This window comes from Diabrotica virgifera, chromosome 1 (genome assembly GCF_917563875.1).
Source record: "Diabrotica virgifera virgifera chromosome 1, PGI_DIABVI_V3a".
Lineage (NCBI taxonomy): Eukaryota > Metazoa > Arthropoda > Insecta > Coleoptera > Chrysomelidae > Diabrotica > Diabrotica virgifera.
In genome coordinates this window covers 135,944,452-135,963,416 of record NC_065443.1, presented here as the reverse complement: position 1 = coordinate 135,963,416, position 18,965 = coordinate 135,944,452, and the positions used below count along the sequence as shown (strand labels likewise).

Below are 18,965 nucleotides of genomic sequence, written 5' to 3'. Positions count from 1 at the left end.
GGAAATCCATCTCCTTCATGGCTTCCGTTTTCCTTATACCTTTCCCTGTAGAATTATTTGCAGCAATCGACATCTTCGTTGTTCCTCGTTATGTGACCAGGTATTCGATGGCTATTTTTGTTGTGGTTCACAGCTCTCTTTATTTTTGTATTCTTAATAGACCAGAGAAATTAGCAATTAAATGGCCTCTTTCGTGACATCCGTTGATACAGCTATCTAAGAACTGCTTTGGGTAAATTTAGTTACAACAATATCCAATATAAAAATTATGCAAAAGATTTACCGTACCTTTTAACTTATAAACAATATATAAACAATTAAAAATCGCTGTTTGATTTTAAATACAAAAGGTGGAGACCGGTAAATTATATGAAATAGTGACACAATTTTTCTGAAGAAGCATAGAAAATTCTTTAAAATGAGAGTTTGCAAAGTTATTGTTGTTAATTTGTTGCTTAGTTATTGGGAAAATAGCTCCAAACGTCGATTATTTGAAAATAATTAATAACTTTTCTGAAAATAAACAAAAATCTTTAATTTTGCGTCAGAATAGGAACAATGTTACAAGCATTTTGTTATTAAAATTTCAAGAAGGTTCACTTAATAGTTATTGCAAAATTGCATTTGTTTTTCCCAAAAAGCTTTTATCTACAACATCATTATGCGTAAACTTTTAGGTTTACATACATTCTAAAGGCACCAAATTAAATAAAAAAGATCATTTTATTAAACTGAATCATTTAATGGTTAAAAACTGTATGCTAAACATTGTAAAATATTTTTGAAAAACTGGTATGATTTTAAGCTTATAAACAATTAGAATAACTCAGACGCATTAACATGTAGGAAGTTAATATTTTTTATTTGACATGTTGGAATTTTTATACAAATTAAAACAAAAAAATAATGCCCTAAGGCCCTTAAGACCCGAGTTCACCATTTTTTTTTCAAAAATTTACGGTGGCTTTGTTTATAAACACTAGGAAACTTAAAAAGTAACATTTAAAAGAATATAAGTTCAAGTATAAACATAAAAAATCAAAACGATTCTTCTAAAAGTGAGCCGTCCATGATGCGCCAAAAATACAAGGTTAAAAGCAAAGCGATTGTTTGATTTTACTGTCGAAAAATGAATTCACAACTACATTTACAAAAGTAGCAATAACTTTGGTTCTAATCAACGAAAATTGATGTTCTCTTTTTAATTTGGGGTACCTCGGTGCATAGATTATAAAAATACGATCAGCTAATTTGTGATTTGTTTATTTAAGCCAGTATTTTGTTTAAACCATTTAAAATAAATATTTTTTTTGCCAAATTTGACATTTTTATTATTATTATTATTATTAGTATATATATTCTAGACATCTCACGGTAGAAGAGAACCGGATTATAAGTAATATATTACAGTAGAGCGTCGATAATCCGAACTCTGGTAATCCGAACGATCGCTAATCCGAACGCAAAAAAAATTAAAAGATATTATCACGGACCGAATTTTTGGATTTAATATGACAATATGGGCAAAATATGACCGTGGATGTTTGTTTTGTTTATGCAGAAATACATACAATATATTTGTTTATTATGCAGGTGTTTTATTCCTTGTAACTAAAACGTATGTACATAATATGTACAATGTTTATGAGCTTTGTATGTATATTTTCAACATATGTTCGATAATCCGAACAATTTGATAATCCGAACTACCCCTATACCAATTAGTTCGGATTATCGACGCTCTACTGTATTAGTATAAAAGTTAATGAAATAAAAGTTAATGAACATAAATATTTATGTATTACGGTTATAAATAACATTATTAATATACATTAAATCAAATGTATGTATTGTTAATTTTTCTAGAGGTATGCTTAGGTATATTTTTGTGACAATTATTTTTCTTGACTAAACCCTACTAAAAGGTGAACAAATAGCTAAAGGCTACAAATATTATAAACTTCGTATAATTATAAAATATGTTAAAATAAAATTAAGTCTTTCAATTTTAATTGGTTCATTATAATATATAGGTGTAAATTGATAAAATTTAATATTTGGTAGTTGAATCATAGGTTTCAGACCATGCAGAAATTTTTATGAATAATACCTTTGTTTTATGATTACGTAATGAAAAAATAATGAAAAAAATGGGTGTCGGTTTCAGATTTTTACTTCCAAACAACTTTTCATAATAACTGTTTTTGATATTGTGAAATACTATAAGCGGGATTTATAATTTTTGACATAACTGCTATAAAGTTGATAATAAAAAAATGTGGTTCCAGGTTACTTAGATAAATGTATAATGTATATTATTTATTTTTAGCACATAAGCAAAACGCTCGGACAGGCCGATTTTTAAAATAATCATAGAATATTATAGCATCAATGTTTCGAACTTTACGCGATACCTCTTCAAGTGGCAGACATAACTTTGATTTTTGTAAGTAGGAAAGTGCATCATGTGGCATATCATTTAAAAGCTTTTCAAATATTGATTAAAAATATGTAAAGCAGTTAATTCCTTTTTGAGAGCGTAGGCGCAAACTTTCGGTCGAATTATATTTAAATCCATTAATTTTTTTCGAATCCTGAGAAAACTAATAAGTATTTTTGAAAATTTTAACGAAGAATGAAAGACTACATTATTACCGAGGACCAAAAGTCCCTTATAATAAACAAAAAGTTTCTTTTGAATGATATTTTTAAAATTAAAAATCACACTAAATTTTCTCTTTTTGCCCCTCTAATTCTTTAAAATAAACATAACATTTCTCAGGGAACTTTGACCCTCGATAATATTGTAATCTATTATTCTGCGTTTAAATTTTTCAAAAAAAAAAACGTATTAATTTCCTCAGGATTCGAAAAAAAATGAAGTACATTCGAAAAAAAAATGACCGAAATTTTGCGCCTACGCTCTCAAAAATAATTAAAGTATTATACATTTTTGTAACCATATGTTAGTATTTCAAACGCTTTTAAATGAGAAAAAAGAAATTTAAAAAAACCAAAGTTATGACTGTCACCTAAAGAGGGATCGCGCAAAGTTCGAAACATTGATGCTATAATATACCATGAAATTTTAAAAATCGACCTGTCCGAGCGTTTTGCTTATGTGCTAAAAATAAATACGTTAATAAGGGGGCAACAATTATTCCAGTGCACTGTATATATTGTACATAAGTATTATACCGTGCATTCATAAAGTGTGGAAACGGTCTATTATCTCATGACTATTATTTTCAGAGTTAAAGCTCTGACAGGTCGATTTTTATTTTTAAATTATGATTTTTTGACGTATAGTACGTAATAGCGACGTCATCGATTTGGGCGTGATGACGTCATCTATGATTTTTTAAAAGGGAATAGGGGTCTTGTGGTAGCTTATTTGAAAAGTGATTCAATTCTCTTTTCAGTAATATAAACATTAACATCATTATTTATACAGGGTGGCCAAAAAATAATTTAGGAATTAAAATAATTGACGCAAAAAGAAGAACGTATGTAATTTATTTAACTCAAAATACTTTTGAATGTTTCCATATAATATCAAAAAATATTTATTTCATAAAAAAACGCTTTTTGCTTAAATTAAATGTCAAACAGCCACACACCTGCCTCTTGACAGTTTGAACATTTAATTTAAGCTAAAAGCTATGTTTATTTCTCAAATAAAAAACAGCGCAATGTTTTTTTATTTAATTTATTTTATTTTATTCCATTCGACGGAATTTTATTTATTGTATTCAATTTTACCTAATTTTATTTAAGTTAATTTAATTTTACGTAATTTTCTTTAATTTTATTTTATTTTATTATGTTTTATTTTATTTTAGTTTATTATGCATGTGATTGCATTTACAGTGTATGGTCGCACGATCGTTGCATTTTGTCGTTTCAATCCCTCTTATTTTTTTCATACATGTCATGTACGCGATCTACCGCTCCATCCGTAGTTAGCTAGAAAGCTATGCTACTTGGTTTCCATGACGACGATTCAATACCATGGTAATTGTCTACTGATGTGACTTTTAAATATTATGTCAAAATAATTGTATTTCATCGAATTATCGCGCTAATTTCATTAAAACATGAACACAGTAAAATAAATTTGAAATAAATTAGTAAATAATATCTAAATATTAGTTTATTGCATGTATTATAATATACTATAATGCCTCTATACTATACTATAAAGTGGCTCTTTTAGCATGGCCGTAGAAAATAGTTATTTTCCTAACTAGTGCGGAAAGTCATACTTTCACTCACGAGACTTCCGTTGACCCGAACGACGCGATAGCGGATACAATATTTGAATATCGCTGTACTACGGTAGCCCGTGTGAGGTACGTGCAAGTCCCAAATTTTTCGGCAAGCTGCTCCGTGTCAGACACGGTATAATGCATTAAATGGTTAAAAGATATTATTTATAACTGTTATAGATAAATTTTAGGATATTTTTCACTTGATTAACTTTTAATACTACTAATAATAAGACAGATGCAAAGTTTGGCAAAAAATATATTTATTTTAAATGGCTCGAACAAAATGCTGGCTTAAATAAACAAATCACAAATTAGCTGATCGTATTTTTATAATCTATGCACCGAAGCACCCCAAATTAAAAAGAAGAACATCAATTTTCGTTGATTAGAATCGGAGTTATTGCTACTTTTGTAAATGTGTAGTTGTGAATTCATTTTTCGACAGTAAAATAAAACAGTCGCTTTGCTTTTAAACCTTGTATTTTTGGCGCATCATGAACGGCTCACTTTTAGAAGAATCGTTTTGATTTTTTTTGTTTATACTTGAACTTCTATTCTTTTAAATGTTACTTTTTAAGTTTGATAATGTTTATAAACAAAGACACCGTAAATTTTTGAAAAAAAATGGTTAACTCGGGTCTTAAGGGCCTAAGGGCATTATGCTTTTTGTTTTAATTTGTATAAAAATTCCAACATGTCAAATAAAAAATATTAACTTCCTACATGTTAATGCGTCTGAGTTATTCTAATTGTTTATAAGCTTAAAAGCATACCAGTTTTTCAAAAATATTTTACAATGTTTAGCATACAGTTTTTAACCATTAAATGATTCAGTTTAATAAAATGATCTTTTTTCTTTAATATGGTGCCTTTAGAATTTATGTAAACCTAATAGTTTACGCATAATGACGTTGTAGATAAAAGCTTTTTGGGAAAAACAAATGCAATTTTGCAATAACTATTAAGTGAACCTTCTTGAAATTTTAATAACAAAATGCTTGTAACATTGTTTCTACTCTGACGCAAAATTAAAGTTTTTTGTTTATTTTCAGAAAAGTTATTAATCATTTTCAAATAATCGACTTTTGGAGCTGTTTTCCCAATAACTAAGCAACAAATTAACAAAAATAACTTTGCAAACTCTCATTTTAAAGAATTTTCTATGCTTCTTCAGAAAAATTGTGTCACTATTTCATATAATTTACCGGTCTCCCCCTTTTGTATTTAAAATCAAACAGCGATTTTTAATTGTTTATATATAAGTTAAAAAGTACGGTAAATCTTTTGCATAATTTTTATATTGGATATTGTTGTAACTAAATTTACCCAAAGCAGTTCTTAGATAGCTGTATCAACGGATGTCACGGGAAAATCCTTAGTTCTCTGGCCTATAATAAGACTTTCTGATTAGTAACATGGTAGGTATAAGATATCTTCCGGATTCGACAATAAAGTCACATTACGAAAGCCTTCGATCAACTCCGTACAACAGTAGAGGAAAGCTTTAATATCGTAGTAACCTGATTTTTACGGATATTTATAAATTATGCCATTTGAATAGTTTAGACATTTTCTGAACTGCTTTCTCTATTCTACATTTGATTTCTGGGGAATGGTCCCAATTTTCATTGACGTTCCTACCAAGGTAGCTGTATGTTTTTATTCTTTCTATTCGTTGACCGTTCACACTGATTCGTTCAAATTGCTGTTCCTTCTTAGAGATCATGATAACATTTTGTTTTCTTAATATTCAGGGAAAGTCCCTATCTCTGACTTACTTCTGGAGGGCTTCATAAATGTCGGCGAATATTACCCTGTCGTTCGCGTATCTGATGTTATACATTCTTCGTTCATCGAGGCTTCAACATCCTCTACTGCTTTTTGAAAGACTTTCTCAGAGTATATATTGAGCATCAAGGGTGACAGTATACATCCTTGTGGGATCGCACGTTTGATTTTGATATCATCGGATTCTTCTGCTTTTGTACGGATAGACGATGTTGGATTGCAGTAAAGATTGCTAATAATTCTCTTAGATCATAGGCATTTATTCCAATACTGTCCATAAACTTGTCGTTTCGAAGGCTTTATGGTAATCACTGAAACATGCATATATTGTATCCCACAAACTCTTTTTCTTCACACTGCGAAGATGATTTTATCCAATTTTCTTTGACCTTTCGGATTTCGGTTCTTATTTTGTTTTGTACATTCTTTTGTTGTTATTTGATTTTCTTCTTTATTCTATGCAGTATATTGCAGCATGATCAGGCGAGTAGTAGGGCAGTACTACTGCGATTAGAAGTTGCCAATTAGAAAAGTTGCCGATTAGAGTGTTGCCGATTAGAAAAATTCTCGGCAGATTATTTAATATCATAATATGATATTTCGGCAAATTCGAAAAATTTTCGGCAGATTATAATATTAATATCATATTAGGATATTAATATTATAATATGCCGAGAATTTTTCTAAAAATTTTCGGCAGATTATAATATTAATATCATATTATATTAATATTATAATTTGCCGAGAATTTTTCTAATCGGCAAGTTTTCTAATCGGCAACTTCTAATCGTAGTAGTAGGGCAGTAATTTTTTAAGTAACATGATATTAATATGATATTAATATTATAATCTGCCGAGAATTTTTCTAATCGGCAACACTCTAATCGGCAACTTTTCTAATCGGCAACGTCTAATCGCAGTTTTAAGTAACAAAAATTATGATATTGTTTGTTACTTATTGTTTCATAAACGTCTCATATTATGATATTAATATTATAATCTACCGAGAATTTTTCTAATTGGCAACACTGTCTTACACTGGACCGAAAAGAAAAAGGTACTAGTCGTACTAGCGGTTTTCGCGTGTCCAATTTGCAGGTGGAATACGTGAGGTAGTGGTAATTATTAATCAATGGAATTTAGTGTAACTCTTTGGATGGATGAACGTTTTTGGGTTACGGAACTTCTTCGGTAAAACCGGTTGACGTCAAGTGCATATTTGACGAACTTATTTAAATTTTATTGCATTTCTGAGGAGACAAACTTTTCGTCATATTATGGTGTTTTTATTTTAAATACGTTAGTACAGTTTTTTCGTCTGACATAAAACCCTAATGTTTTTTGTCTTTATGAAAGATCTGGTTTATGGTTGTACCTGGATCTCCATACTCCGTTTTCGTTAATAGGTCTAAATATCTTCCTTAAGACTTTTCTTTCAAAAACTTCCAGCTTTATTTTTTTGTTTTCTGTTATCACCCATGTCTGGCATCCATAACATACTATTGGTCTGATAATGGTTTCGTAGACCCTGATTTTCGATCTCGGGTGTGTTTTTCGATGGGAACAAATCGGCGAGTGAAAAATAAGCTTTTCCTTTCCTGTCCTTGTTTGTATTTCTTGTTCTTCTGTTCCATCCGTGATTCATGCAGTTATAAGAGACTTTTAATCAACATCGTTCACTAATTCAACTGTGCTATTCCGTATGTTCTGGCCGGTGTTACCTTTTTTGTTTTTTGAATATTTATTTCTAGTCCGGTCTCTTTTGTCCATGTTTTTAATTGTGAACCTGTTTCTTCCGCCTCTTCCGTTCTGCAAAGCCTAATTCTGATGTCATCGGCATAGGCGGCAATCTGTCTTAATTTATTTGTTAAGATATTGGCTCTTCCTGTATTCAAATCTCATATTCAACAGTCAAGTTGTATAGTGTCGTGCCAGCCCGACTCCTTGCTTTAATCCATTGATATAAATTCTTTTTCTTCTTCTTCTTCCTCTTTATGAGCAATTCTGCTTGTTCATTGGCGGATTGATACCTCTATGGAAGGTTGTCACTCCATCTTTTGCACGGTCGGCCGATACTTCTTCTACCGATTGGTGATTTATCTCTTGCTATTTTGACCACACGTGTTTCCTCCATTCTGGTTCTGTGGTTGTTCCATTCTTTTTTTCTATTTAGTGTCCATTCGTTTATACAATGTACGTTACATTGTCTTCTAATGCCTTCACTCCACTTTCGATCTCTCAGCGTATTTCCTGTAATTCTTCTCAGTACTCTCATCTCTGCCGTTTCCAGTAGTCTTTGTATTGTGGCTGTATCGGGTCTTGTTTCTGGTGCATATGTCATTATTGGTCTTACACTGGTTTTATAAATTCTTGACTTCATCTCAGTGTTAATATGTCGGTTTCGCCATATAGTGTTATTAAGGTATCCTGCCAATCTATTTGCTTTTTGTACTTGATTTCTCACTATGTCACTATCATTGATATAAATTGTGTCTATTAATTGAATCGTAGGCTTGTTTGATATCTATGAATATGTTGTGGATGCCAATCTCATATTTCCACGATATATTTCAGTGTGAATATCTAGTCACTTGAAGATCTTTTTTATGGGAAACCAGTTTGATATTCCCCAATATTTTCAGTTAATAATAATTGTTGGATTCGTTTGTTTAGTATGTAAGTAAAAAGTTTGTACGCTGTGCACAATATATTTTGCCGGGAAGGCCCGAAGGGAGAAGGTTATGTCGCGATAATTGGCATTTGAGTCTATCCCCTTTTTTATAGATTGGGCATATAATCCCAGTTTTCCAGTTGCTAGGGATCTTTTCTTCACTCCATATCTTGTTTATGAGCACATGCGTTTGTTCTGCTAGATATTCGCCACCTAATTTATATAGTTCAGGTTTTACCTCTTCCATCTTTTTTACCGAGGGTGCTGTATTTTCGGTGCCTCCCTCAATGTGATGCATGTCCATAGGCTCTTCATTTTCTTGCGCCCTCAAAAGAGTTTGGACAGTTCTTTTCCAGACTGATGTTATTTATTTTGGATCGCTGGTTATCTGCCTTTCTTGATACTGCATGTATTTGTTCAGGGTTTGTAACGTTCTCTTAATCTGCTTAGACATTTATACGCTTCTTTGATATCGCTGCTTTGACGGTTTTCTTCCTTGTTTTGTATATTACCGTTTTCTTATTTTCTTTTCTCTGGTCGACCGTCCGTCTTGCATCTTTGTAGATTGCTCTTCTTTCTCTGGTTCTTGTTTCCATATATTTCTTGTGTTTTGTTTTCTTTTCTGTGTGGCCTCCTTACAGTCGTCATTGAAGTATTCTTTTTGTTTTTTATTTTTTTTTGGCCTGTCTTTCCTGCTGCGTCAATTACTTTTATTTTATTTCTTTCCAATGTTTTTCGGTTCCTAGACTGTATGAATTTGCCAGTGATCGTGTTATTTCTGTCTCATAGTTCTGTTTGATATATTGTCTCAATTTTTGTATATCTAGGTTTTCTGTTTATCTGTACTAGGAGGTTGGAAGATCCGCTGCATGATCTTCTTCAGTTATTCACATCTCGTATCTTTGTTGTAGTCCTTTTGTCTATTAATACATGATCAATTTGGTTGGTGGTTGTTTCACCAGGCATAATCCATGTCACTTTCTATACAGGGTGTCTCGAAAAGATTGGTCATAAATCATACCACACATTCTGGGGTCAAAAATAGTTCGATTGAACCTAACTTACCTTAGTACAAATGTGCTCATAAAGAAGTTACAGCCCTTTAAAGTTACAAAATGAAAATCGATTTTTTTCAATATATCGAAAACTATTAGAGATTTTTTATTGAAAATGGACATGTATTATTCTTGTGGCAGGAACATCTTAAAACAAAATGATAGTGAAGTTTGCCCACCCCATAAAAATTTTATGGGGGAAACTTTTGTGTACGTTCCAATTAATTCATTATTGTGATACTATTAGTTAAACACAACGTTTTTAAAACTTTTTTGTCTCTTAGTATTTTTTCGATAATCCAGTTTTTATCGAGATGCGGCTTCTTTTTTAAAATACATATTTACATAAAAAATTTATGGAGGTTTTGTTCCTTTAAAGCCCCCAAACGTTTGTGTACGATCCAATTAAACTATGATTGTGGTACCATTAGTTAAACACAGTGTTTTTAAAACTTTTTTGCCTTTTAGTCTTTTTTTGACAAGTCACCTTTTATCGAGATGTGGCTTCTTTTTCAAAATATACCTAAAAATGCAAATTATACATAAATTTTCAGATTATTAACAGGTCTCTATTATAATCGTACTTAACCATACACAAATATGTGGTGGATTCGACAAATATTCAAAATACATATGTCGATAAACACTGGCTTATCGAAAAAGTACTAAGAGGCAAAAAAGTTTTAAAAACATTGTGTTTAACTAATGGTGCCACAATAATAATTTAATTGGAACTTATACAAAAGTTTGGGGGGGTTAAAGGAACAAAACCCCCATAAATTTTTATGGGGTGCACAAATTTCACTTTAATTTTTTTTATAAGATGTTGCTGCCATAAGAATGCCACATGTCCATTTTCAACAAAAAATCTCGTTTTCGATATATGAAAAAAAATCTATTTTCATTTTGTAACTTCAAAGGGCTGTAACTTTTTTTGTGTGCACTATTGTATATAGATAAGAGAGATTCAATCAACTTATTTTTGACCCCAGAATCTGTGGTTTAATTTATGACCAATCTTTTCGGGACACCCTGTATATCGCGGTGTGCGAAAAAAGTCGAGCTTATGATCATGATTTTTCTAAGGAACTACACTATAAGTGTTTTATTATTCGCGGTGTGCAAGTACTTGGAAGGGAAACGAGAAACGACCGTGCGCGAGTCGCGGAGAAATATTGCAACTATCTTAAATAATTCATATTGTCAATTGAAATTGTCAAATTGACGTATATTTCATACCTTCTGTCATTGAAGCAGAAAAATTATATATTGCTCTACAATATTGATATGATATGCAATTATTATATAAAGGTAAATTTAATTAATTGTATTTTGCTTGCAGTACTGCATTTTAATAACTAATTTTATTTACTACATACAATTCTTTACGTTTGCAAAACATAACCTGCATCTTATTTTTTCTTCTTATTATTTTTTTGGACTATGGCCTTGACAATTATCCAGCAACCAGGACTAATATAATTGGCCAATATAATTAAAAGTGCGAATAAAAGTACAGAGCGTAGAAATAGAGGTCGCTTTGCCGAACTTGCACGGTCCCAATAGGAAACTCCGCTGCTATGAATATGTACATGCCATCTCTGTTAAACTAAATGATCGTTGTTTATTTTTTCGTTTACTGTTTACCATCAGGTTGAATGGATATTCATACAACAAAAAATGTTTGGCATATTCATTTTTACAGACATCCTGTACATGAACTCCTTACTAACTAGAGATTACGGTTGTTTAATTTTATTTATAAACATCAACCGCACGACAAATTACCGATAATTATCCATCATGTCTCAATATGGCGTTACGGCTAAATTTTTGTGCCTTAAAGGTAACTGTTCAATTGATGTAACTGATCTGTCTCGGATCTTTTGTTGTCTGTGTGTTCAGAAGAAGAATACATTAAGCAAATAAATACATATTTTTCTCATTCTATTCAAGCGCTTTTAATTCAAATGTGGTTTTATTATTAGTGTCAATGCTCTTTATGAAAAAAATTAATGATAATTATACAATTTTTATTTAATATTAGACAAAGCAGTAATAATTTTTCATCCATTTATCATTTTTATTACTTGTTGTTTCCTTTTGGTGATGTTTTCTTTTGGCATATTCAGATCATTAAATGTTGGCATGGAAAAAGCAGCTTTGTTATCGGCTGTTTCGTGCATTTTTACACAAATTTTAGTCGTTTATACAGTTTGAAATTGTTTTACTGTCAAATCCGAAGAGAACCCAAAGTTTTTTTCATAAAAACAGGAAATAAAATCTTATGGAAAATATAATGTCACTCAAATGAAATAAAATTTACATGAATAGATGCGTCCTGAAATTTCAATAATTTGATACCATTGCGCCAACTCTGAATTTTGCTTAATTAGTGCGTTAATTGTAATTAAAGTTTATCGAAATTGCATTTTGAAGTCCATAAAACTGGCATTCATAAATAATATTAGTCTAGCGGCTATTGAATACACTCTATTCACCACTAGCTTAAGCCGATTAAAGGCGGTACAACTAATCAAATTATACCTACTTTATTATCAATAATAATAGGAAAAGATAAGAGTAAGCCTCTGCCTTAATCTCTCGAGAAAGATTTATGGAGTAAGCGAATTACAGAATCTTTTTTCTCTCTTTGACACACGTACACACCCATTTGATTTCAGATTTATTTTTATCAATTTACGCTCTTGTTAATCAAAATACAGAGTTGGCGCAATGGTATCAAATTATTGAAATTTCAGGACGCATCTATTCATGTAAATTTTATTTCATTTGAGTGACATTATATTTTCCATAAGATGTGTGCGGTGTCCTTTGTCTAATTTAAAAATCTATATTTAGCCAATTAAAAAAAAGTAGAGATATTTTTCTCTAAATTTTTAAATAAAAAAAGAAAAGATAGATAGACCATTTTATAGAAGAAATAAAGACAGAGAGACAATTTTACTGAAACAGTATAGAAAATGCTTTAAAATGATAGTTTGTAAAGTCATTTTGGTTAATTTGTTGCTTGATCATTGCAAAAATATCTTTAAAATAGCTCCAGAGAGTACTGGTGAAATTAGATCAAGGATAGAGCAGGCCAGAACTGCTTTTAGCAGGATGTCCAAGTTATTAAGGCCGGGATACAAATATCTGCACCGAGCCCGCACCGAGCAGAGAGAGCAAGGCTGTCCATGCTGTCTCTGCTCGGTGCGGCTATGTGTGTCCCGGCCTTTATGTAACACATACTTAACCCTTAAGTACTAACACACCGTCTCTCAGACGGCATCGCTTGTTGAAAGTGGGATATTTCCCTTCCTAGAAAATTTTGAAGGTCACCCGTTTATGACTTTTTAAGTTGGGTTGTTATTTAGTAGTATTGAATTCGGCAATTTGCTGCAGGTTGTTATTCGAAAGATATTTTAGACTCAAAGTGTGATTTCCGTCTAATAGTGTTTGTGCCCAGTTCGTCATTAATCATAATGTGCCCCAGTGCGTCAAAAAGTTCAACTAAGGGGATAAAGACTATGAGGAAACTCTTTTGAAATGACTTGATGAGGTAGAAGACGACATAAGCGAAGTGGGATCAATTTGTGATGAAAATATTGCCACTGACTACCATTGCTACACTGTACAAATTTTAGTGCCTGTCAGTTTTTTTTTGTTTTAACATTTTAAAATTTTTTTTATTTTCATGTCTCTTTTCTTTTATAAATTTTTATCAAGATGCTTTAATTTGTTTCATTTTTATCACACTTTTTTTTTAGAAATAAAAAGTCACACAAACAATCCTTCCATTCTTGTTATATAGGGGAGTGCATTTAGATTTTCACTTCGGAAAAAATCAAACAAGATAAAACTTTTTGTAATTTCATTAAGAAATGTTTAATAAACAACATATCAAAAAGTTCTACTCGAAGAGTAGGTGCTTCATTTTTTATTAAACAAATGAACAGCGAAGTTAGATGTTTTTTTAAATAACTCAGAAAATATAATTTTTAGAAAAAAACTGATTTGACCATTAGAAAAATCAGAAAATTTTACAAAAAAAACCTTATATAAAGATTTTTCTAAAATTAAATCTCTAGCTTCTGTTATTTTTTATTTATAACGCTAAAGTCACCCTTCTCACACACATTGGCGCAATGTAAACTAGCGTTGGAAGAAGTGCACGGTTGAGTTTTTTTAATGTAATTCTTTAACTAATGGATCAAAAGAAATTTTACAAATTGGACATGAAAGAAGATAAAACAAGCTATCTTACGGTTGTAATAAAAAGAAATAACATGTATGGGCATAAGTACGGTGTGGGCGGAAAATGAGACTTACATGAATTTTGTTTAAAAATGATTTAAAAATGTGTAACTAATACAATTTTACTTACAAAGCTCTAAAATTTGCACAACTTACCTCTCAATTATGTTACTAAACGATGTTTCATTCAAAAAAAATCTCAAAAATTTAATTCAAATAATACGCTGTCTCAAAAAATGTAATTTTTGAAAACTTCGTAGTTCTACAGAATTCCCACCACTTTAAGACGGTATTACTCAAGTTTGAATAAATCTAATACAATTTTTTTAATATTTTTTTAAAGCCTAGGATGTAATCTTTAAAAAACACTGAATTATTTTAGATTAAAAATGAAATAAACAATTTCTTTTTGAGAAATCTAAGAAAGATATCAAAAATGTAATACAAAAACCGAAAATTACCAGCTGAAAAAATGTATATACAGAGTGATCAAAACTTTTTTCTGTAAAACTTACCTAAATTTAATTTAATAATAAGCTTCAAAAATAATAAATGTTCAACAAAAAAATTTTTTTTTAGCTCTTATACAGTATGTCTGCGTAACTTGGAACCTATTGATAACTTTTTTAATATCAGTTTTACGAAAAATGTTATTTTTTATAAAATACTCTGAATCGTATATAACATAAGATGCAACCATCAAATATCAAATTTTGTTAGTTTTGTACGAGGTATGTCAAAAAATATGAATTTCACTCAAGAGTAAAGTACCTTTATATTTCACAATATCGAAATTTTTTATAAAGAAAAGTTGTTTGGAATTAAAAACTATATTCCAATATGTAATTAAATCCTTCTAATCGAAAATTTGTTTTTTTTAGTATTGTTTCAAATTAATTATAACAAACATCATTAAATTTTCACTTATTATTTATGATAACTTATTTATTATTAATTTTATGAAGAAAGTTATTCGTCATAAATAGCTGTGCATGGTCTAACACTTAATATGCAAATATAAAATAATACATTTTATCAATATTATACGAGGTATTACGTAAAAAAATTGCATAAAAGTGTAATTGCATATTGACACATCGTTTTTAATTCTGAACAACTTTCCATAATAACAATTTTCAGTATTATGAAAAATATAGGTATTTTCCTCCTAACTGAAATTTTTATTTATTGACATATCTTGTACAAAATTGATAAAAATTGATATTTTATGATTGCATTTAAAGTTTTAGAATATGCAGAGCTTTTCACTAAGAATAACTTTTTATTTATGATTCCATTGCAACAATTTTTTTGAATACTGAAGAGATAGATTTTGAATAATTGGTTCTTTCTCTCTAATACATTTTAATTTTTAATATTTTTGTGAAAATTATTTGTTTATCTTTTTTTTAAGAATGAAATTCCATATTTGTTTGATTGGATTCTACTTGTTTTTCATTTAAATATCCGCCATTTTGGATCCGCCATTTTGAAATTTAAATTTTTTATCTTTAATTCAGATTCAACAACCTGTTAAAAATAAAGACAATAACTGTTTTAGAAAAATGTTCTTTTTTATGTTCTTTTTAGAAAATCCGCATTTTGGATCCGCCATTTTATAGTTTATAATGTTAACATTTAAGTTAGGTTTATCAAAGCTCTCAAAAATAAATATATGTAGAAATAAATACATTTTGTAAAGAAATTATGATTTTACAACTATTTTTTAAGTTATCCGCTATTTTGGATCTGCCATTTTATAATTTAAATAATCGAAATTTGATTCAGGTTCAGCAACCTCTCAAAAATATCCACATATATGTAAACAAACACGTTTTATAAAAAAAATTCGGATTTTACAACTGCTTGTTAAGGAATTTTAGGAAAAAATCCGCCATTTTGAATTTGCAAATTGTAATGTCAGATTCGGGTTAAGCATAATCAAAACTAAAATAAAAACATTTTTTATCAAAATAAAATGTTGAATTCACCCATATTCTTAACATTATTTATACAAAACAATTGTTATTGTTTAAACAATTAATAAACAATTAGCGGCGAAATTTGTGAGTAGAACTTTTTACTTTAACATATTTATAAACTAACAAAAAAGTTTTAGAAAAATATAACCTTGTTTGATTTTTTCCGAAACATTGTATCTTCTCGTTCTAATTGCACTCCCCTAATAATGTTTTTTATTTTAATAAATACAGAAAAAATAGATCAATTACTGTGTTTTTTAGATAAGTAATACTTTCAGTAAGTCATCGAAATATTTTTCTGCATTAAAATATTTAACAAAAAAAAAAAAAAAAATAACCAGTAAAATGTTAAACCCGTCTGTCAGGCGGTTAGTTAGTGTTTACGTCATTGATTTAAGATGTTAGTACTTAAGGGTTCTAAAATTGGCATTGAGGATCCGCCTACTTCGCTGCTACGTGTTCTCGGTTTTACTTTATGGTGTCGAGTCTTGGACTGTGAATAAAACAGATCTAAATCGTCATGAGGCTTTCGAAATGTGGTGCTATAGAAGTATTTTAAAAGTTTCAGCAATACTAGAAGGTCTCAGAAAGAGCACTGAGATTATAAAAAGCATCAAGAAGAAAAAGCTTAAGTATTTCCGAAATGTAATGAGAGGTCCCAACTATAGGTTCCTACAAAATATTACGCAAGGGAAACTAACAGGCAAACGTAGTCTAGGACGAAGAAGAACTTCATGGTGGACGAACTTGCGAGATTGGTATGGTGTTGATACAAACATGCTATTTAGGGTGGCAGTGAATAAAATTAAGATAGCTTGATAGCTATTATGGCAAAAAACTTTCTGAAAGGACATCGTACATAAAGAAGAAGAAATAATATGTTTAAACAATTTAAAACAAATATATATTTTGCAAAATTTTACATTTCTCTTATTATTGGTAGTAGCAAAGGTTACGAAATGATAGTTAACTTAAACATTTATGTATTACAGTTATAAATAATATTTTTGTTCTACGACCGTTTAATAATATGCTTATTATTCACTATTTTTCAATAGATAATATTACTTTACCCATTACTTTACCCGTGAGTAATAGTTCATTATTCACGGGCTGAAGTTACTCACGGGTTGGAGTTAGATTCAAGTGGTGCATGGAACTTTTAATATGCTTTAATATTATTAGCAAATAAAATTACTTAAACTTGTTTATTTAATAAAATAATCATTGTAAATTATATCAACAATTAACGAAAAATGTTTAAAGGATTGTTAACTGTAACAATGCGTTAGTATAATTTTTACTTTTAAATTTCAACATTTGACATTTTAAGATTGACGTTATTAAAAGGTAAACATAAACAAAGGTACTAATTCCGTAAAAGGGTTTACGGATATGAAATTTATATCAATGAATTCTGTTTCACTTACTGTTGATTGTACAATAGATTTTTATTGGGAGCAAACGTTCTTTTTTTTTCATGTAATTTTCTTAAAATATGTCTTATTTTTAAATGCCACCGCCATTATATACCATGACACTAATGACAACTGTTTCATAACTCAAGAAGGGTAATTCTGACAGTGTTGCCACAGTTATATAAAATATGTTTTCTTATGAAAAATAAAATCTTTCGATTTTAAATAATTTTAGTAGTTGATAATGATATTTTTCTACTAGTCCAAATAAAAAAGGTCGTAGAAAAAGTATAATATTCTACTTGCATGTAATGGCTATTACTCACGGTGATGAACTTTGCGACACGAGCCGTAGGCGATCATTACATGCTCGTTGAATAATATACTAATTAACAATATGTTTAAAAAAAAATTATATTTTGTGGTACATTGTAGTTTTTACATAATAGCTAGTTTTAATATAATTTTTATACTTTAACAATTTTTTTTATTTCAGGTAAGTGCACTTTTAAACATCATTTTGTTTAATCGGTAAGTTTACATTATTTATATATGTAGAACATATTTTTTCTTTAAATATGCACAAGCTGAATTCTCCACAAGAGCACTTCCTTAAGGAGGTGGTATGGTTTGAAATATTTAATTTTTTTTATTATTTCAAATAAAAGTGCATACTTCCAAGAATACTCTCTGAAAATTTCAAAATAATCGGAGTAAAATTACCTGAGATACAGGGTGTTGAATATCCCTACCTTCGACTCGCGTTGCCGCGGCTTCGCGCCAGCACGCTTGAGCGTAGTGAGAAACGTTAAACAACTGTTCGCCTTCTCTTTTGTAGATTACTCCTCGATTTAAAAAACATATTCCAATGTGCATCACTTTACGATCTGGCAGACAAATAAGAAGATGAAGATGCAGTTGTCAAAACTTTAAACGCATTTTTCTCAAAACTGCTTTTTCAAATGCGGTGGACATTGTAACTGAAAAACTACTGGGCCGATCTATCAGATATTTTGCACATATTTTCTTTAGACATTTCATGAGGTAACAACGTCGAGATATTTTTCTTTTTTTGCTTATTTTTCGTTCAACAATAATAAGTCTGTTGATTTTCACAAAATTTTTACCAAAAATTTGATTTTTTTGATTTCTGAGTGATACCAAAAATTCAAAAATCATTAAAAATAAAAAAACTCGACGTTGTGACCTCATGAAACTCATAAGCTTATTAAATCTTTTTGAATTTTTTGTTTATGATTTTGTTTTGATTGGATTTTTTTCTAAGCATTCTTTGAATTGTACTTAATATGATTATTTAATTTAAAAATAAAATATTTGTACCATAGCTTCGAAAAAAATTCACAAAAATGTGCTTGATATGTTGATTTCAAACCATACCCCCTGCTTAACAACTTTCCATCAATTACAATTTCAGAATCAATGTCGGAATATTTTAATCTTATATTTTTTTTTATAAATTTTTTGGTTTATGAAAAAGACTAAGTTTTCAATCTAATGGCATA

General features: G+C 29.8%; 1 protein-coding gene across 1 annotated transcript in view; it reads left to right on the top strand.

Moving 5' to 3' along the window:
* Positions 1–18,965, top strand: part of LOC114349431 (rab3 GTPase-activating protein catalytic subunit) — a 382,835-nt gene that overhangs the window by 131,893 nt on the left and 231,977 nt on the right. The gene's annotated exons all lie outside the window — the stretch shown is intronic.